Consider the following 18,614-nt stretch of genomic DNA (forward strand, 5'->3'; position numbering starts at 1 on the left):
CCCAGGCCCAGGCCGGGGCCCAGTCCTTCGGGCCCCATATCGGATTTACGGTGTTCCCACTTGAGACTTCGTTGTGTTCACTTGAATGACGCTTCAGGCCTAGGATCAATCACTTTTTCCCCACGACAGTCCGACATCAAGGGCAAACTGAGTTCGGGGGATGGGCAAAAAAGTGGAAAATAACAGAAGTATCCCCAAAACGTATGGTAGCAAGCAGGGGCGGATCCAGAGAGGGGGCCACGGCTTCCTCCCCCCCCCCCCCCGCCCCGTTGGGCCCCGAAGGGTTCCATTGGCTCCGGGGAGCCGATAGCCGGCCGAACAGATGCAGTTTTTTTTTAACACAAAACGCAGCAAAACTGGGTATCTCTGGACTTTCAGGCCACCAAGAAGTTATAAGCGAAAGTGAAGGGCCTATGAGAAGTCCCAAAAATTATTCAATGATTGGAAAAGTTGTGAACTGGGAATTGTAGGCCCCATTACACCGTCTAGGCCGCATGCTGTTTCCGGGAGACCTATATGTCCCTTGCTGGTTCATTTCGGTCGTTTAGGAACATTCCACGTTGTTCTTCATTTCTTTGCATTTGCTCAGAGGGCTTGGCTTGACTCTGACAACGGAATCTGCAAGTACGGCTGTTCACGTCGATTATTGTGAGCTTTTGACATCCAGCAAGTTGGGTGAGAGGCTCTTCCACTTTGGGCAGTGTATATTGTTCCAAGTGACTAACTCCGTTTACAGTTAGGTTGTAGCTACCGCAGAGTCTCACTTCGCCATCTGGCTTCAACACTGTCACCAGGGGTGCAGTCCACTGTGCTGACCTGCAGGGCTTCAGGATTCCGGCTTTGATTTGACGATCCAGCTCCTCTTCCACCAGTGGTCGCGGTGCCAGGGGCACCGATCGCGGTTTGCAGAACACCAGTTTGACGTTCGGATTTATCTCCAGGTGGGCTTCAGTGTTGGCTTTCCCCAACTCGGGCTTCGTCAGATTTGGGAACTTTTTCAGCATCTCTTGTGCTGTTTCCTCCAGTGAGGCCTTCACGTGGAAGATTCCATGCCAGCTGAGTTTCACCTTGGATAGCCAATTTCTATCCAGTAGGGGCTTGCTGGATCCACGCACTGCAACCAGTGGTAGCTGGACTCTTATGTCACTTTCTTGCAACAATCACCTTGACTTCCCCTACCACAGAGATGGGCTCACCTGTGTATTTTAGTTTCTGTCCGGATTCCTCAAATTTCCTGTTTGGCCATAGCTTGCGGAACAGCCGTTCCCACATCACTGACTGTTGCATCAGTATCAACTTCCCACTGCGCTGGCTTTCCATCCACTTGCACTGTTGTCTCGATTGGACGGTTTTCACTTACTGTTGTCTCCTGTGTAGACTTGTTGGTCCTCAGGAGGTACTCCTCACGCGAGCTTTCATGCTGAGCTTGCAGATTGTGTGCTTGGTCCAACTGTTTTACTCTGGTAAAACCATGCTGACCTTTGTTGCGGCTTGCGGCATGCTGTTTGAGTGTGACCCCGTTTTCCACGGTGAAAGCAGTCCTGCTTTTTAAAGGGGCACTCCCACTGGTCATGTTTCGGGCTGTTGCATATTGTGCATCCTTCTGTGTTCGAAACACTGTGACTGGGCTGGTTGCTTTGGTGCATTTTCTTTTGCACCACGCTTGGGACGGGCTTTTGTTTTTGCACTACATTTTGTGCCTGGACATTTGCCTGTAGCGCGGCAAATCTGTTCGAATGGTGTGCTTCAATAGCACCAGCTTGGGCTCTGGCCTGCTCCAAGCCTCTTGCAAACGAGTGCAGTTCCTTGAGTGTCATTTTCTGTTGCAGGGCCTTTTCCCTCGCCCTGGGATCTCTGACTCCCATGATCTCTGCTGGCGGAGTTCCCGGGCGGAATCGGTGAAATCACAGGTATTGGCGAGGTGCTTGAGGCGGGCCACAAATACGACTCACCTTCCATTTGCATCATTTGGCGGAACACATCGCACTCGTCTATATTTCTCTGCGGAACAAAATATGACCCGAGCTGCCTGCATATCTTTTTGTAGACATCATCTGCGACCTCTCCCGCGACAGGCGGGGGCTGTGGCACCGTTTCTTGCAGATCAAACACTGCAGGGCCAGCAAAATGGGGCAAGTATGCTTTCTCCGGGCAGGGTCTTCAACTCCCATCGCCAGACACATGCTTTCCAGTCGACGGAGCCATTTAGGCCACTGATCGGGGTGCGCCACATCAAACTGCGGCTATTCCAGCGTCGGCAATGTCATCCCTGTTCAGGCGGGATTTAAAACTTATGGCAGGCAACTGAGCGTGAAAATAACAAATCAAAATTAATAACCTCGTCGCCAGTCTCGTTGCCTACACGCTCAGTGCAGAACGATGGGAGTTTTTTGGCTGGGCAGGCTTTCAGGCACAACGCAAAACGCGCGGCACGGCATGTCGCAGTCCACTGGTGAGTTGGTCATATTTCCAAACGGCGCAGCGGAACATGTTGAAACACTGCCGTAATTCGCTACGCTACAATACAGTGATCATTTGATGTCTATCACGCATAGAGCCGACTTTTCGCACGGGATTCTGCATTTTTACACTTTCTTGCCTCCAAGGCCGCCAATCTGCGTATGCTTGACACTCACAATCATCTGAAAGTTTTTTGGAGGGTGCATACGCCAGGTGCGTAACCGCCCTTCGTTTTGGAGGGTGTATACGCACTGCCAACGTTTTAACATCTCGGTGGTCGGCGGGGCGTCCATGAACATGGCGGCGGGCAGCGCAGGCGGCATCATGTTAGTGATTTGGTTTTTTTAGTTAATGTGCGGGCTACTAGGGATTTATCGGGATATTTTTTAAAGCTTGCGACTTGATGACAGGTGACTGCTTCTAAGAGGGAGGGCTGAAAAATAGTGCTTATGGTCAATCGAGGCCAGCCAATCAGAGCACAGTAATGGATAAGCGGGTCGTCGTCTAATAGAGCTACTGGGGCGATTTCTTTCTGTAACGTATCAAAGTGAATGCTTCCATTCCCTTGAACGTTTTTGTGGTAGAATGGCAAGCACACAAGACCTTTCCCGTTACTTATATCTTTATCTACAAGATCTTTTTGACCGCGGTCACGCTTCCGCCTGCTCACAAACTTATTTTTCTTCCCAGATTTGATGGGCATAGATGTGCGGCTAATGTAACGCTTTCCAGTAGCCAGTAGCTGGTATGAAACAGCCTAGCATTCGAGTGGGCGGGGCCTGCGTTTGTCTACCAATAACACAGTAGTTGAAATGAAACGCGGCCTCAGGCGAAAACTGAGGAATTCACGGAAGTATACATTTTACCCCCCATAGCATGCATTTTTCCCCAGCAAACCCCTATACGGCATACCTCTATGCATTTTAGCCAGTTTTTTTTTGTCATGCGCACAAAACACACCGTATGGCACCATTGCGTCCAGCATTCAACTAATCGCATTCTGGAAATGGTGCACCCAAATCGAGTTTACCACAGACATACAGGGCAAGATAGGACAATTGAATAGAGTGGTCCGCTTTCAGGTGCATAAGACTGGCTGCCATATTGGCTCAACCAAGACACATATACTCGCTCTGATACAGCCGTTACAGCGCATGGGGCGAGGTGTCTGTGTAAGTTCACAGTTACCAAAATTAAAGTTCGAACCGATTTTAAAGAGCTTTCAGATATAAGATCATGTGTGAACGATCCTGAAACATCTTGTGGTGTATTGCGTTACTATCGCGCGCGCCTGGGCGCGCCTCTGCGGCCGACCTGCCGCCGCGGCCAGCGGTCACAGGGACGCCCATCGACTGATACCGGCGAGAGCGCGCGTATATCCCACTGGTGGCAGCGGGTGGGGCGTGCCAAATGGAGTCGAGGAAGAAATTGGCGTGGAGTGGTGGGGAAGAGCTGGAAGACTTCTTGCGACGGTTGGATGCCTGTCGGCTGGCGGTGGGGGACGACAAGAAAGCGGTGGGGAAGGTGCTTCTTGGCCTCGGTTCGCGGACTGCCGTGATGGATGCTCTGCCAGAAGAGGACACGAGGGATATTCGGAGCCTGAAGTCGGCGCTGCGTCGGGAGTTCGGTCCGTCCCAGATATGGTACCAGGACCGGCTCAGTCAGCGACGTAAGCAGCCCTCCTCCGAGACGGCGGTATGTTTCTTTCCGATTTACTCTTTGTTTCGTGGTGCGTTTCTTGGCTCGGAGCCTGACACGTCTGTTTGAGCCGCTCTCTTGAGGAGTCGGTTCTTGGATGGCATGTCGTCAGATGTTGCGGCGCAGTTACGTCTGTTGTATCCCAGCATTGACACTGGCAAGATGCCGATACATGCAAAACAAGTTGAGGAGGCTGCCCATCGCTCGCCGGCTAAAGTCAGTCAAATTGTGGAGGGGTCTGCGGTAGAGAAGGGAGCGGTTGATCATCTCCGGGACGAGGTAGCCGAGCTCTCTCGTGCCGTTTGAGATCCGTGCGGCGGCCGGGCCGGCCGGCCGGCCCGGCCGCCGCCCCGCACGGCCGGGGGCGGCGTGACGTCATTCGGAGCCGGGCGGGTCAGCCAGCGGTCGGCTCAGCGGGGCGGGGGACGGCCACGTGACCCGACCAAGGTCAGCTGGGCGGGCGGTTCACAGGAGCGTGCACAGAGGGAGGGCAGCGGTGCGGCAGGACCGGGTTGCCCGACGCTCGGGTCGGGCCGGACTGGTTTCCGGGGCAGACAAGTGCGATGTTGGACATGTGGGTTTTCTGGCCACCGGCAAGTGGAGTGTACTCAGGCTCCATTGGGCCGCGGCCGGGGGAGGCCGGCCCCCGTTGTCTGCTGGCGTTGTCGTGAGTTTAGGCACACTCAGCATGATTGTCATCAGGTCTTAAACTAAGGAGGGTTACTACTGCGGAGCCGGTGGTAACCGGACCCAAGGTCAAAGGTCCCGACAATTCACAGATCCGTTCCCTTTATGTGGGTGGTCGCATTGCAAAAGTGGATTACGTGGTTTGTTGATACGGGGGCAATGGTTGCTCGTGTGTCGGCATCTCTTCCGGGGGTGAGCTCGTTACCACTCAATCCAGCAGTTGTACACCCAATCGCAATCAATCGCACAACATTGAAATGTATTGGAATAGTTTCGGGAAGCGTTTTTACCGGTCCGGCAGCGATAAGTGGCGTTCAGGTATTAATGGTGGAAGATTTGTCCGCTCCGGCCATCCTTGGAAATGATGTTCTGGCGTCGTTTAAGTCCTTCCAAGAAAACTGCAGCGAGCATGTGCTGTATCTAGGGGGTTTTCGCGTACCGCTGGAGGAGCGGGTTAGATGGCACTCCGATGCAGCCTGTTTCCGTAAACGTTAACTTGGCTGAAGCGGAAGTCGGTGAGGTCAGTCGCAGGAAACTCAAGAGTCTATTTGACAGATATCGGGACGTGTTCGCAAATTCTGATGCTGAGCTGGGTCGAGCACATCGTGCCCATTTCGGCATCAACGCCGGCGGGTCGCCACCTGTTGCAGTTAGGCCAAGAAGAACCCCATATCATTTGAGACCAGAGGTGCGGAGGCAAATTGCTGACATGGAGACCCGTGGGTTAATCCAGCGTTCCAATTCTCCTTGGTCGTCATCTATTTTGATGGTTAAGAAATCGGATGGTTCTTTTCGTTTCGCGGTGGACTTTCGTGCGTTAAACAGCGAGACGAGGACGGGGACGGCGAGGTCTGCTACCTGCCATCTGTCAAGGAATGCCTGGATAGCTTGGCCGGGTCCAGGCTGTTTACCACGCTGGACTTGAACTCGGGTTATTGACAGGTCCCAGTGGCCCCGGCAGACCATGGGAAAACGACATTTACAGCAGAAGACGGGAAACGGGAATTCCGGGTGATGCCATTTGTGGCTAAGAGGGTGCCTGGATGTTTTTCTCGCCTGACAGCAGAGGTATTGCAGGGCCTGGTCGGAAACGGGGTTACTACATATCTCGACGATATCATTGTCGGTGGAAAAACTAAAGAGGAGCACTGCACCTGCTGCAAGCTGGTTTGGAAAGACTGAGGTGTGCTGGTTTGACTGTAAAGAGCAAGAAAGTGGTACCCTGCAGGCGGCGGGTGAGGTTTCTTGGGCACGTTGTGTCATCCTCAGGTCTCGAGCCAGGTGCAGAAAAGGTTGAGGTTATCAAGAATTGGCCGCGACCACAGACAACCAAACAGTTGAAACAATTTCTTGGGCTTTGTAATTACTATAATGATTTCGTGCCACATTTCCAGATTGTGGCGGCTCCGCTGCATAACATCTCTGGAAAGACCGAGTTCCATTGGGATGAACGGAAAAAAATGCTTATCAAGAACTGAAACAAGCCCTCGGCACGTTCATGCTGTTACATTTACCATGCATGCAGCAAGAATTTGAGGTTAGCACGGATGCATCGGATTTTGGTTTGGGCTGCGTTATATCACAGAGGGACCAATCAGGGGTCGACAGGCCGGTAGGTTTTGCCTCGAAAACCTATTCAGATAGTGAAAAGAATTGGCACATCCGAGATAAGGAGGTATTTGCTTTTGATTTTGCTTGAGGAAATTCAGACCGTACCTGCTTGGAGGGCGCTTCAAGTGGTTCACTGACCGCTGTAGGCTTCAATGGTTACGCAACATCAAAGATCCGAGAGGGCGGTACGCACGCTGGGTTGAAGGGATTGAGGAATTCAATTTTACCATACATTTCCGTCGCGCCGAGAAAAACCAACATTCTGATTCTCTGTCTCGCGTGATAATCTCCACAGCGCAGCCAGCGCCACAATCTGAGCCGCGTAATCTGAACCACCTGGTCGAGGCGGGAATGCGAGATGCTCAGGAGCAGGACGAGGCGTCCAGGGCACTGCGCATGGAAGCACGTCTCAACAGAGCGCAGGGTTCACACAGCCGTCGGTGGCGACAGCGTGGTTTTGAACCGGTCATTGATAAGAGCAGCGGTCTGTTAGTCGTCGTCAAAACAAGCATTAAGTACACACTGGTCCCGAAAGGTCTCATTCCAAGTGTTTTGAGCCTCAAACATGACGAGTGCGGACATTTCGGTGCAGGAAGAACCTGTCAGCTGCTGAAACAGGCTGGATATGTTTGGTGGGAAGCAGAGCAGGATGTCAGGAACTACTGCAGGAGCTGTTTGGTGTGTGCACGTTTAAACAATACGCCGCGTCGCTCCACGGCGCCGTTGGAAATGACGACGCAGCCCACAGCTCCTTGGCAGCACGTCGCTGTTGACCTGATGGGGCCGTTAAAACGGCAAACCACAGGACGGGGTAATCGGTACGTTTTATTCGGACTGGACCTTCTGACTAAAAGTGTCTAGTTGGCCGTCATTCCAGACAAATCAGCAGAAACCGTCGCCAGCTCGCTGATCGAGAGTGCTGTGTACCGTGACGGTTTCCCGGAATCCATGCCGACAGATCGTGGTCTGGAATTTGATAACCAGCATCTGGTGGCGCTGGCACAATCGATCGGCATATACAAAAAATGGTTAGGGTATTCCATCCACAGTCGAATGGGGCCGTGGAAAGGGCGAACCAGACAATCGGTGCCCTGATCCGTCACAATGTGCAGGAGTCGGGATGCAAGTGGGACAAGCGTTTGGGTGCTGTAGGATTCCAGTATATGTCAGCTCTGCACAACGCCACTGGTAGGTCTCCTTTTTTCTCCAGGTTGGTCGCCACCCACGCACTCCTAAGATAGCTCAAATGGAGGAAAGTTGTTCAAGCCGTTTCGGACAGAGCAGTCTTGGACCAGAAACCTGGTGAAAACGTTGGTGAGAGCTCACGAGGAGGTAGTCAGACGGGAGCAGAAGACAAAACAGGAAAGAGTGGATACTAGTAGAAAAACGGCAACTATGGTCCATTCTCGTCTGGGGATGGGGTTGCTTATGAATATTCCACAAAAGCCAGGAACGCCAAGAAAAGCTCAACCCCGTTGGGATGACCCCCTTGTAGTGATCAGCTGCCGACAAGGGAACACACGACGCATCAAAAGAGAGGACAACTTAAGGCATCGTTTCATACGTCATTTCAATCAGTTGGAACCTGTGGGAAGAAGGCAGCCGCATGTGACGAGCCAGGGTGACATGGACCAGGGGACGGAGGCAGATGAGAAGGTGACCAATGTTGCGGACAGATGGCCAACGTTGACGTGGAATCAAGGGATGTGGGACTCAGAAAATGACTCGGAGTCTGAAAATGACGAGTCTGAAAATGCCGAGAGACATGTTAAAGAAACTGAGGTGGTGGTTGACCGCTCCACTAAAGCGCGAGTAATCCCCACCGCCGCCGCAGTGAGAGGCGAGGCCGTCCTCCTGAGCGATACGACGAATGGACCGTATAGTCTGCCCGGTGTGTGTGGGGGGGGGGGAGGGGGTGAGGGGGCGAGGTGGATACCGATAGACTCGCAAGCTGGAGAGGGAAAAGTATGGTGTATTGCGTTACTGGTGCGCGCCTCTGCGGCCGACCTGCCGCCGCGGTCAGCGGTCACCGGGACGCCTGTCGACTGATACCGGTGAGAGCGCGCGTATATCACAATCTGTTTGCTGTACTCCACTGCTCAATGAGTTATCCATACGGAGAAATCCCCTCCACCGTGATCCACGACCGCTGCCAGAGCGGACGGCTTGCCGTGCTCACACCGAGCGATGGCAAGGCTGCTGTCTACCTGTCTACCTGGTGCCTTAGGAGCCGCGGAAATCGGCTGTACTCGTATCCGATGTCTACGGGCGACAGCCGTTCGGAAAACCTGGTGCTGCCTGACGTCTGTGGGATAAGTGCCGTAGGGTTCACCCACCGTTGTGCCGGATTCATAGTGGGCGTCCAGGGGCGCGATATCTGATACTGCCGTGGGGTGGACGTCAGCACACCTGGTGCCGCGGTGATCCTGCCGGTGTCCGCGGGTCGGCAGCCGCCTGTGTGCCGCCGACGCACGAGTCGCTCCCGAATCTGTATCGTGCGATGCGTGATATGTCGCCCCCCGCTGCCTATGCCAGTTCCACGGCCTTTGCAGAAAGATGAAGAGGCATGTACTTGCCACGCTTACAGATATCAGGGGTGCGAGCAAGCACTCGACGTGGTCAGGGACTGGTAAACCAGCTTCTAGTAAATTTAATGAATGCCTTGAGTACTTAAGGCCATCTAGTCACTTACAGAACAATAGTTAACACGACAATAATGCGAGTAATATATCCGGTAACACCAAAAGGAAAAGGATCCGCATTTTAACTATCTGACAATGTTAAGATACCTTGTAGTCCAACGCACGTATTAATCATCTGACACTGCCATGAGCTCCGTGTTTTATCTAGTTCATAATGCAGCGGCGCGCCTTGCTACAACATATTCATCAATCACACGATAATGTAGCTGCAGCGGATCAATCGTCCTTCAACAGCTAGTTTTCACAAGGCCCTCACGACGCCTGACTAGCTCCCAGGTACGCACGAGCCGCCGACTGGATCGCCGCGAGGCTCCATAAACGTCCTCGACAAAAACATATAGGACTCACGCGCAGTTTTTGTGTGATCTGACAGTGAAACTTTAAATACATCAAGAACAATGGTAAAACTAAATGGTACATGACACCGATGAAACATCACGATAAAATTTAAATACTTCAACATCGCACATCTAAATAGTAATTTCTCCTCATAAAATCCTAGATTACATTTAACAAAAACCTTAACAGAGAGCAGGGACGCCGGACGAACTTGATGATCGGAAAGGTGCAAAAATTGTAGGAAAGGGCATCTGCTTGTCGCGCCACCATACAAATGAAGAGAGAATGTTGGTGCCCGCAGCTGGCCTTAAGTTCCTATTTTATTACGGCAATGGTGTAGTGATTTTTTGCCGATCGTGTTCCTCGGCAGGCGTGCGCTGTGCAGCTTTGCCTGGTGATGAAGACACACCGTTAAAAAATGGCCACCAGCATCCTGACCAGTTCAGCGTGGTGGTTTTTCAAACCGTACTGAGTTTCCTGGGCGTGGCGGCCAGTTCTCACACGTTATCGGCGCCGACGCGTCACACCATCACATCCTCCAGCATTCGCCAGGGCACTGTGTGGTTAGCCGCGTCCAACTGCACATTGCAGCGGCAGAGCTTCTCCTCAGCACCCAGAACCAACTTTTGGCTGCCCCTGCGAGGGGATTCATCAGTACACCGCGCTTTTTCAGCCACAGGCGGTGACATAAAGATGTAGGGTCGTTGGACTCCTGACGGCTCACCAGTGTTTCTTGGCAGGTGGTGCAGCCTTGTCTATCGAAGGACATTCAGACGACAACACCACGATTTAGCAAACTGCACTGGTGACCATGAAGGACAGCCCAGACTGGTAGTCATGCCCGTCCAGCACATTGAGCACCTCGTTGCTGCCGTTGTCACATGCGCAATCGGTACCGCACTGACTGGGACTGGGACCCACAGCCAGGGTGGATGTGGGATTCAGCCTCGTGATGTCCCTGCTGCGTCACGTACACGTGCCTGAATGAAGCGACGAAATGACTGGCGGTCGGTTCGTTATTCCATCCACCTCAGAAAACATGAATGGATGGTAACGCACGCAGTAGAGCCGTCGAGCTCCAAGTCAGACGTATGGTTATGTTTGGGGCTTGAAGCCCATAGGACACTTGATCCCAAAAAGTCGGAGTAGATGGTGGTAGATGGTAGTAGATGGATGTCCGGCTCTAAAACAGGTGAAAACAGCTTGCAAAAAAGGGCACACCTTTATGTCACTCCAGACAATGCTCTTTTAGAAGGTCGCTCATCAAGGTCATTGCTGGTATTAAATAGTAGAGCAATGGAACTCACAACTACCTACATACATTGAGTGGCCATGGATCACCATCTTAATGAGAATGTTTCACATTTGGAGATATTAAAGCAAGCATCAGATATGATGAAACAAACTCACTTACAACCATTGAGTTACCTTGTAAGTGGAAAAAAACTGCTCTAAACAGCACAATTCTCTGTTTAGTAAATGTGCAATGCGTCATGGTTTGATTACGTCATCGCATCTTACAGAGCATCGATCGAGAGCCGATTGAGGGCCATTATATCTGAAAATCGCGCTCACGAACGCCAAATATGAACGCCTCGACAGTTATAAATCGATATTGTGGCCTTGAGCGCGCATGGCATATGGGCTGGCAGCATTTGAATGACGTTATTATGACATCATGAATGCCAAGGTGACTTTGCAATGCTCTCCACGATATATCTTTTCCATTTCTACGGGTGTGTAGCTCAGAAACTAGAGAGGCCTGGGTCTTAAGAAGTGCAGGATTGTGAACAGCACCAAAAGGTCTTCAAGATGGCTATTTCAGTGCAAAGCCCCATATCTATGTGCGACACCGCCTTTAAGTGGAAATACAACAGAAAGCCAAGGCAATTTTCGTGACTTAACTTCACACAATTTTATCACTATATGTTATTCGCATAAATGTTTGCGGCTAAAATCTGGGAAAAATGCTACAAGCAACACTAAAACATCAGCTTCACTAGATGCTACTGGACCGGTTCGTTGTCGATTCAGTCGGTCTAGTCTTTGGAGATATTGAGTGCTGGCTGTCGGGAGTCAGTTTTCAGTCGCTCGGTCAGTACAAAGGAGGCCCCCTGCGGGGGGAGTGGAACCTGAAGAGTCACGCGGCCCGACCCCTGGATTAGGGCGGGCGGTGTGGTGCGATGGTGTGGTGAATGGAGGAAAACAGATCCCAAGAATGTGGGGGAGGAAGGGGAATGAGGTGACGTACACAACCGGTATTTCACTATTTACATCGCGTTCGTAAGCTGAACAGGCGTTATGGATAACATGGTCAGCATCATCGTATCGAGAGCTGCGATTTGACATGCAACATAACATACAGATCACAAGACAACAGACATTCAGCTCTCGCGAAGCGGTTCCCTCTTTATTGTCCTAACTGGGCTATGTAAAAATTCATGAAGCCCTCTTCCTGCAGAATGATTATATCAAACGGTCGGGCTGGATCAAGCGCCGTCCGGTGAGCGGTGACATCACATACCTGCTTACGTTAGAGTACACAGGCGTGCATGCCTGTTTACGGATACCGGAATGTTAGCAGTTGGAACACACATAACTTTCTGCATGCTGTGTCACGTGATGCAAGAAAGTGACAGTTTAGGGATATGCTGGGTTCCCTGTACGTATGAATGCAGCTTTAAGCGATTTCTGAGTTATATGCAACGCCGTTCAAACGGGAGGGGGAGGGAAGGGATACTGATTTAAACGGATGCCGGAAAGAAATTTGGGTTTGGGTTAGGTCAGGTCAACGTTTTTGGCTGAGCTCCTCCAACCAATTTCAGAAAGTGACTGCCCTGGCTACCGTGACCGCTTGTTTATTGATTTTGCGGTGCTCGGATGACGACTGGAGAATCCGAATTAGCAGACCGAGCTATTCAAGCATTGTGACACCAGATCAGTGAGGCGCGACAAGCGAGGAGCTCACTGGGCGGTCTTTAACTTGCCAGCCTCCGAGCAAATGTCGGAAGTTAGTGCAGCTGAAGATCACTACAATAACAACGGTGCGCTTACTTCAGGCGGCGCATTTTCTCAACCTAGTCGTGGATGATCTGGCTTGAATAGATGAAGAGCGGAAATGCTGCCGCACATGCAAGCGTAGACTCTTTCTTGGAAGATACCTCGTTCTCCGAAATATGAGATCGGAATTGCCCGTTTCGCGTCTGTAAATAGTTAGCCACTCTGCTTTGACAAAACAATCCGCTTACTCATGTATTGAGATCATTTTCATTCAACCAGAATTTCTGATGTAAAAACATGAATTGCACAACACAAAAATGACAAAGTTGTTCAGTGCATTAGCGAGGACCATTATTCACATAGATAAGACAGTTGTACTAGCCTTATTCCTCGGAGAAAAACCAGGAGAATAGAGATATAGCTGGATTGATATTTCAGCAACACACCTTTATCGAAACAATAGCAGAAGTGAATTCTACTGTCTTCACGCAATCGATTTCTACTGTCTTAACAAAAAATGATAGACAACACAATCAACGAACAACATCTCCGCGCTATGAAAACATCAGAAGTCTGTCAAGTATGGTTAATCACCTACTGCAACTGCATCGCGTGCTCGTCACTGTTGACCTTGACTCACAGCTCACTGTAGCACATTTCAAGCTGATGCGCTTAGGAGCTCTGTCAAGGAATTTGAACAGGTAGCTGAGGCGCAGCCTGGTACGAAATATATTTTGCGTGCCGGCTTTTTGCACACTACGCATCGATATTGCGGGAACTTCGTGTTGATTGTTGAGGATAATTGTACGGGCTGGTGCTTTGTGGCTGTTGGCGACTGGGGCTCCTGTCTCTCCTGCAGCCACACCTAAATGACCGCCTTAATGATCTCTCCCTGCAGCCACACCTGAATGATCGCCTTAACGATCTCCCCGCGAGGAAAGGGCGTACTGCTGTCTGCTTTGCGTATGATGTACACATTATACAGAGCTATCTGGAACAACCATTGGAACACTTTTTTAGTCAATTTCATAGATAAGCGCTGGAGGGAATAGTGTGATAGGTTCTGGTACATCTGGTCGACAACCTTCATGCTCTGACCACCACGGCACATTCAGGTTTGCATCGCATTTTTCTTCTCTTTGGTGTGGCAAGAATTGTCTTGGCGCCGTATTCTGTGATAAGAGAGTAACGGATTTTCTGTCCTTCCTGGAAACGATTGCATAAACACCGGCTGTGATTGCGCAAACCTCGCCCCTTTTCAAAGTTTTGGCGAACTCCCTGAATTTTTGGAGCTACCCTCTGTTAGCCCAGAGTGCCACAAGTGCCAGTTTTGAATCTTAAAAGCAACCGTGACATGGCGAAGCTGTTGTGATAGTTGTCCACGTACACCACATGGCCTTTTTTAAAAATGGGTCCAACAGAGTCACAACCATATCGTCCATTGAAATCTTGAAAGCCAGTCGCCAAGTCTAAGGGATGACAGCCTCGTCTAGGCTCAAACTTTTTCAGGTGACAGAAAGCTACGGAAAGTTTCTAAAAAAAGTCCAGAAGGCCACACCTTGTACAATCGCGATACGTCATCTGGTCCAGAAAGCTGCACCTTGTACAGCCGCGATACGCCATGTGGTTCAGAAGGCTGCACCTTGTACAGCCGCGATACGTCATCTGGTCCAGAAGGCTGCACCTTGTACAGCCGCGATGCGTCATCTGGTCCAGAAGGCTGCACCTTGTACAGCCGCGATACGCCATGTGGTTCAGAAGGCTGCACCTTGTACAGCCGCGATGCGTCATCTGGTCCAGAAGGCTGCACCTTGTACAGCCGCGATGCGTCATCTGGTCCAGAAGACTGCACCTGATACAGCCGCGATGTGGTTTGATGTCATGTGGTTGCGTCATGTGGTTTGACGCTGCTGTCTGCGAAGGGAAGGAATTTCGATATGGGATAGAAGCGGTTGAAAAACATAGTCTCTATGAAGATTGGGTTCTGCCGCAGTTTTGTGTTACATTAGCAGTCTTCCAGACAATATTTTGTTCAGATTAGTCAGAAGCCAAAGTACCAGAAACTCCTTCATTTCCACCGGTGTGACAAGAGTCCATTCCAAAGTTCTCGCTCTTGTGGTAAGCTGGATGCTGCCCATGCACTGGCCTGCTTACAAGTTGGTTTCACCCACCAACAAACCCCAAAACTGGTCAGTGAATGTAAGACCAAGGAGCTCCTTTAGGTCTAACGTGTTTACGCATGTGTGCACACCAAACAGACCAGCGAACAGGCATGGCCATCTCCAGCCTGCAGCGTCCGCCAATCTGCCGGTTTGGTTTGTTGAAAACCACGCTCCCCTTACTAGGAGCTTGGAATTCCCAGAAGACGAAGGAAGTTCTTGGTGATGGAGGGATTAAATGCGCCAATGTCGTTCTCGGTTTCATGTTTTGCGCCACGTGGTCGTCCCGTTAATAGGACCGAGGTGTTTCGGCCGCTCCGTTGCTCCTCCTCACTGCATCAGCCTACGGTCCTGACGGACGCTGTCGTCTGCGTAGTAGACTACAGGTGCAGCGGCAGGTCCCTGCTCTTCAACTCTCGGGCCCCTTGGTGACTTACACCAGGAGGGGATGTTGCTGGCCGCTTGAAGTTCGGTTGGTTCATAACCTGTGTATAAGCATTGCTTCTGTTAGCCGCATAGACAGCTGTCGTCGCATATTTGAGCAAATGCGACCCTTTGATTGAAATATTAAGCTTCACGACACGTTAAAACAATATGCTATTACTCTTGTACATGCCTTTCACATGTTGAAAGCGTTTAAATTTTGCTTACTTTTGACAAGTAAGACTACAGGGTCTAAGACATTGGCCAGACGCGGTTGTAAAGCGTTATTTGTTATAAACCAAAAACCAAACACCAAAACGAAAACAAAGATGTATGAAATGTCATACGGCATAGCTGTCAAACGTTCTCATTTCAGGAGCTTCGTTTGCAATGAAGTATCATTTTAGAGCCATCGAACACTGAATGCTGGTTGATACTTGTATATGAAATGATCAGATGAAGGCATATTTAACATAACCAACCCTAGAGACGTGCAGATTCCTATTAAGTTGGATGATTGTGGCTCTTTATCAGGGATGTAGTTTCCCACTATTGTTTACAATTTGTATTCATGATTTTTTATTAATCATCATTTATGAGGGCTCAGCCCCCCAAGTCATTTTGAGAAACTACACCCATGCTCGAACCATGAAAAAGTGCGTCAAATCTGAGGAGAATACTGCTTTAAGTGCGTTTCGGAGCGACTCTTTTTTCCGGCCCCCTCCCACTCCTGCACTCCGTCGTATTTTTCAAAACTGCATCCCCATGCTCTATATTTATCGATCACATGGTTCTACACGCGCCTGAAAATATCACCTTTGGTTTTGTGACGTCACCATACAATCAGGTGGAAGCGTTGGCACCCTTCACTATCTTCGCATAATCACTCGTAGTACCTGTGCAGGAGTCGCACTTCTTGACATGATCCAATCAGTTAGTGGGAAACCCATGTAATACTTACATCAGCAGATGCGAACAAATATTTGAACACCTCTAGCATCGCCATTTAACTTCATATATAGTATGTTCACGATTAAAAGTCACCACCCATCCTCGAAAAAATGCGGTCCTGAGACTGCCGGCTCAGCAGCTCGACATATATTGGAACGAATACGGCGTCTCTATCATGACGCATGACAACACGCCTGCAGGGGGAGCGCCGGGCCAGCGTACGCGCAAAACCCATCATCAAAAACTCCTGCGTCCTGATCTGGCTGGAAACACACTGGTTCTAACATCATGTTCAAACTAACGTCGTTAACAAGTTCTCAAAGCCAACGTCATCAAAGAGGGAATGCTTGACTTTAACAAAGACCTTAGGTCACGCATCACTTTGGGTCTGTTCAGCCCCCCAGCGACAGCAGGGCGAATCGATGTCTTTAAACTCCCCGTAGTGCGAAACTGGATGGAAAAGTGATGTGCATATATTTGTATGTGTTTTGTAATCTGATCGATATTCGGATGTGCAATTTGCTAACTGATGCTCACCAAAGATTATGTGTCGTAGAGCAGGCCTCGTATTTGGCCATATTGGAATCTTAGACAGCACAATTCTCTGTTAAGTAAATATGCTCTCGATGCGTCCTGGCTTGATTACGTCATCGTACCTTGCACAACAATGACAGAGAGCCAGTTTACGGCCGTTATGTTAGGAAATCGCGCTCACGAACGCCAGATATGAACACCTTGTTAATTACATCTTTTTTTGGCCTTGATCGCCGCATGGCTTTAAGATGACAGGATTTGAATGACGTTGTTATGACACCATGAATGCCAAGGTGACTTTAAAATGCTCTTCCCGGCATACCTTGCCCCATTTTCGCGGGCGTGTAGCTCAGAATCTAGACGGGCTAAATCTTAAGAAGGGCGGGATTGTGAACTGCACCGAAAGGTCTCTAAGATCGATTTCAGTTAAAAACCCTATATAAATGTAAAGCATCCCGTTTAAAATTACACGAATAGTTATAAGTGGGCCTATTTCATCATATCTGAAGCTTGCTTTAATATCTTTATACGTGGAACATTCCTTTTCATGAGCCTAGGTTCACAGATACACACACACGCACACACACATACACACACATGTATATATATATATATATATATATATATATATATATATATATATAGTTTGGGCCTAAACAGGGTGAAATAATATTCCGTATTGCATAGGGCTTCCCATTCGGTTATGGAGGCCCCCGAATTACAAACAAAAATCCTTGCATTGTCTTATTGCGGATCCTCTCTATTGTCGTTTGTCATACATAATCCCCTCGTCAGATGACCCTGAACTAACGGGTGATGTTCTACGACTTCCGGAGTCCCATCCCCGTCCCTGTTCAGAAAATTACCCCTCGCCTACTCGGGGCATGTTACCGACGCAGCACCCCTGCTAGGCGTCGTTGGTCTCTCATTTTTGCAGGATTCTTGACTTACGTAAGAAGCCTTCTGGCTGGCATTGCCCGGCCAGACTTTGTCCCCGCTCGGGCCGACACCGGCACGGGGCGGACTCTTTGGTCTTAGTAATCTGACCGACATACCTCACCATCACATGGGATCGACCTCATTATCGCAGAGAAGCCTCGATCGACGCTGGACGCCCTCTGACTGACATTCACGGACCCTAGCTGGTAGGGCTGTGCTCTTTCCACCATTGTCCTGATAAGGTCGAGGTCGACACTCCCCCTAACGTTCAAAGCTACCCCTAGTATGTCGTGTAGTCATGTGCATTTTTCGTGGCTCCTCGGGAATTTTTTGTGTGTGTTTTGACACCAAAAACACTATCTGGCATCTCTGGCTTCTGAACCGAGACGCTTTTCTAGGAACGCTGCAAGGCAAATCTGTTGTGACGGCGGTTGGCGGTCGGCAACTAACGATGAGCTGATCATGGGCGGCTCATGGTTAATTACCATGAGCTGTCAACTTGAGTCAATAGGCAGCGGAGAAGATATTGCTACTTTTATGGTGCTCTATGCATCGTTATTATTTCCTCGTGACACAAAAAATATGTTTACCAATATACTCAAGATTGAATTGTAGCATGTCTGTACAAGCTGCATGTCGCTGCGATGCGTGGTTTTGTGAAAATTGTCATAAGAAGCTGAGGCAACTTCCCTGTGCCTCCTGCCTGCGCCCCTAGATGGGGAGGGGGAGATGTTTGGTACGAAGATAATGTCTCTGCCTTGGATCCTTGCGTGGTCGTGCTGGCAACGGGCAAGACTTGCATCATACTCTGTTCATTCCGGCTAATCACAAGCCGCAGGTAGGTGGCCTTCCCCTCCCCCTCCCAACATGCACTCAGCTCTCACTGTCTGCAGAAGCAGCATTGATTTCACTAACCTCAATCCGTTGGAAGTGGTCCTTTTTCAAACTTTTAAATCTTTTCCTGATATTTTCATGTTCCAAATGGTTTATCGAGCAACGGATCCATGATATTTGACAGCAAAGCAAGAAGGCTTTTTTGTAGGCTTGGTGTTAAGACCTGCATTCATTCGGCAAATTTGGGCCCCTTTGAAGCCCAAGGGGCCTGGACACA

The sequence above is a fragment of the Pollicipes pollicipes genome, unplaced genomic scaffold (genome assembly GCF_011947565.3).
Source record: "Pollicipes pollicipes isolate AB1234 unplaced genomic scaffold, Ppol_2.1 Scaffold_7231;HRSCAF=8579_pilon_pilon_pilon, whole genome shotgun sequence".
NCBI classification, from domain to species: domain Eukaryota; kingdom Metazoa; phylum Arthropoda; class Thecostraca; order Pollicipedomorpha; family Pollicipedidae; genus Pollicipes; species Pollicipes pollicipes.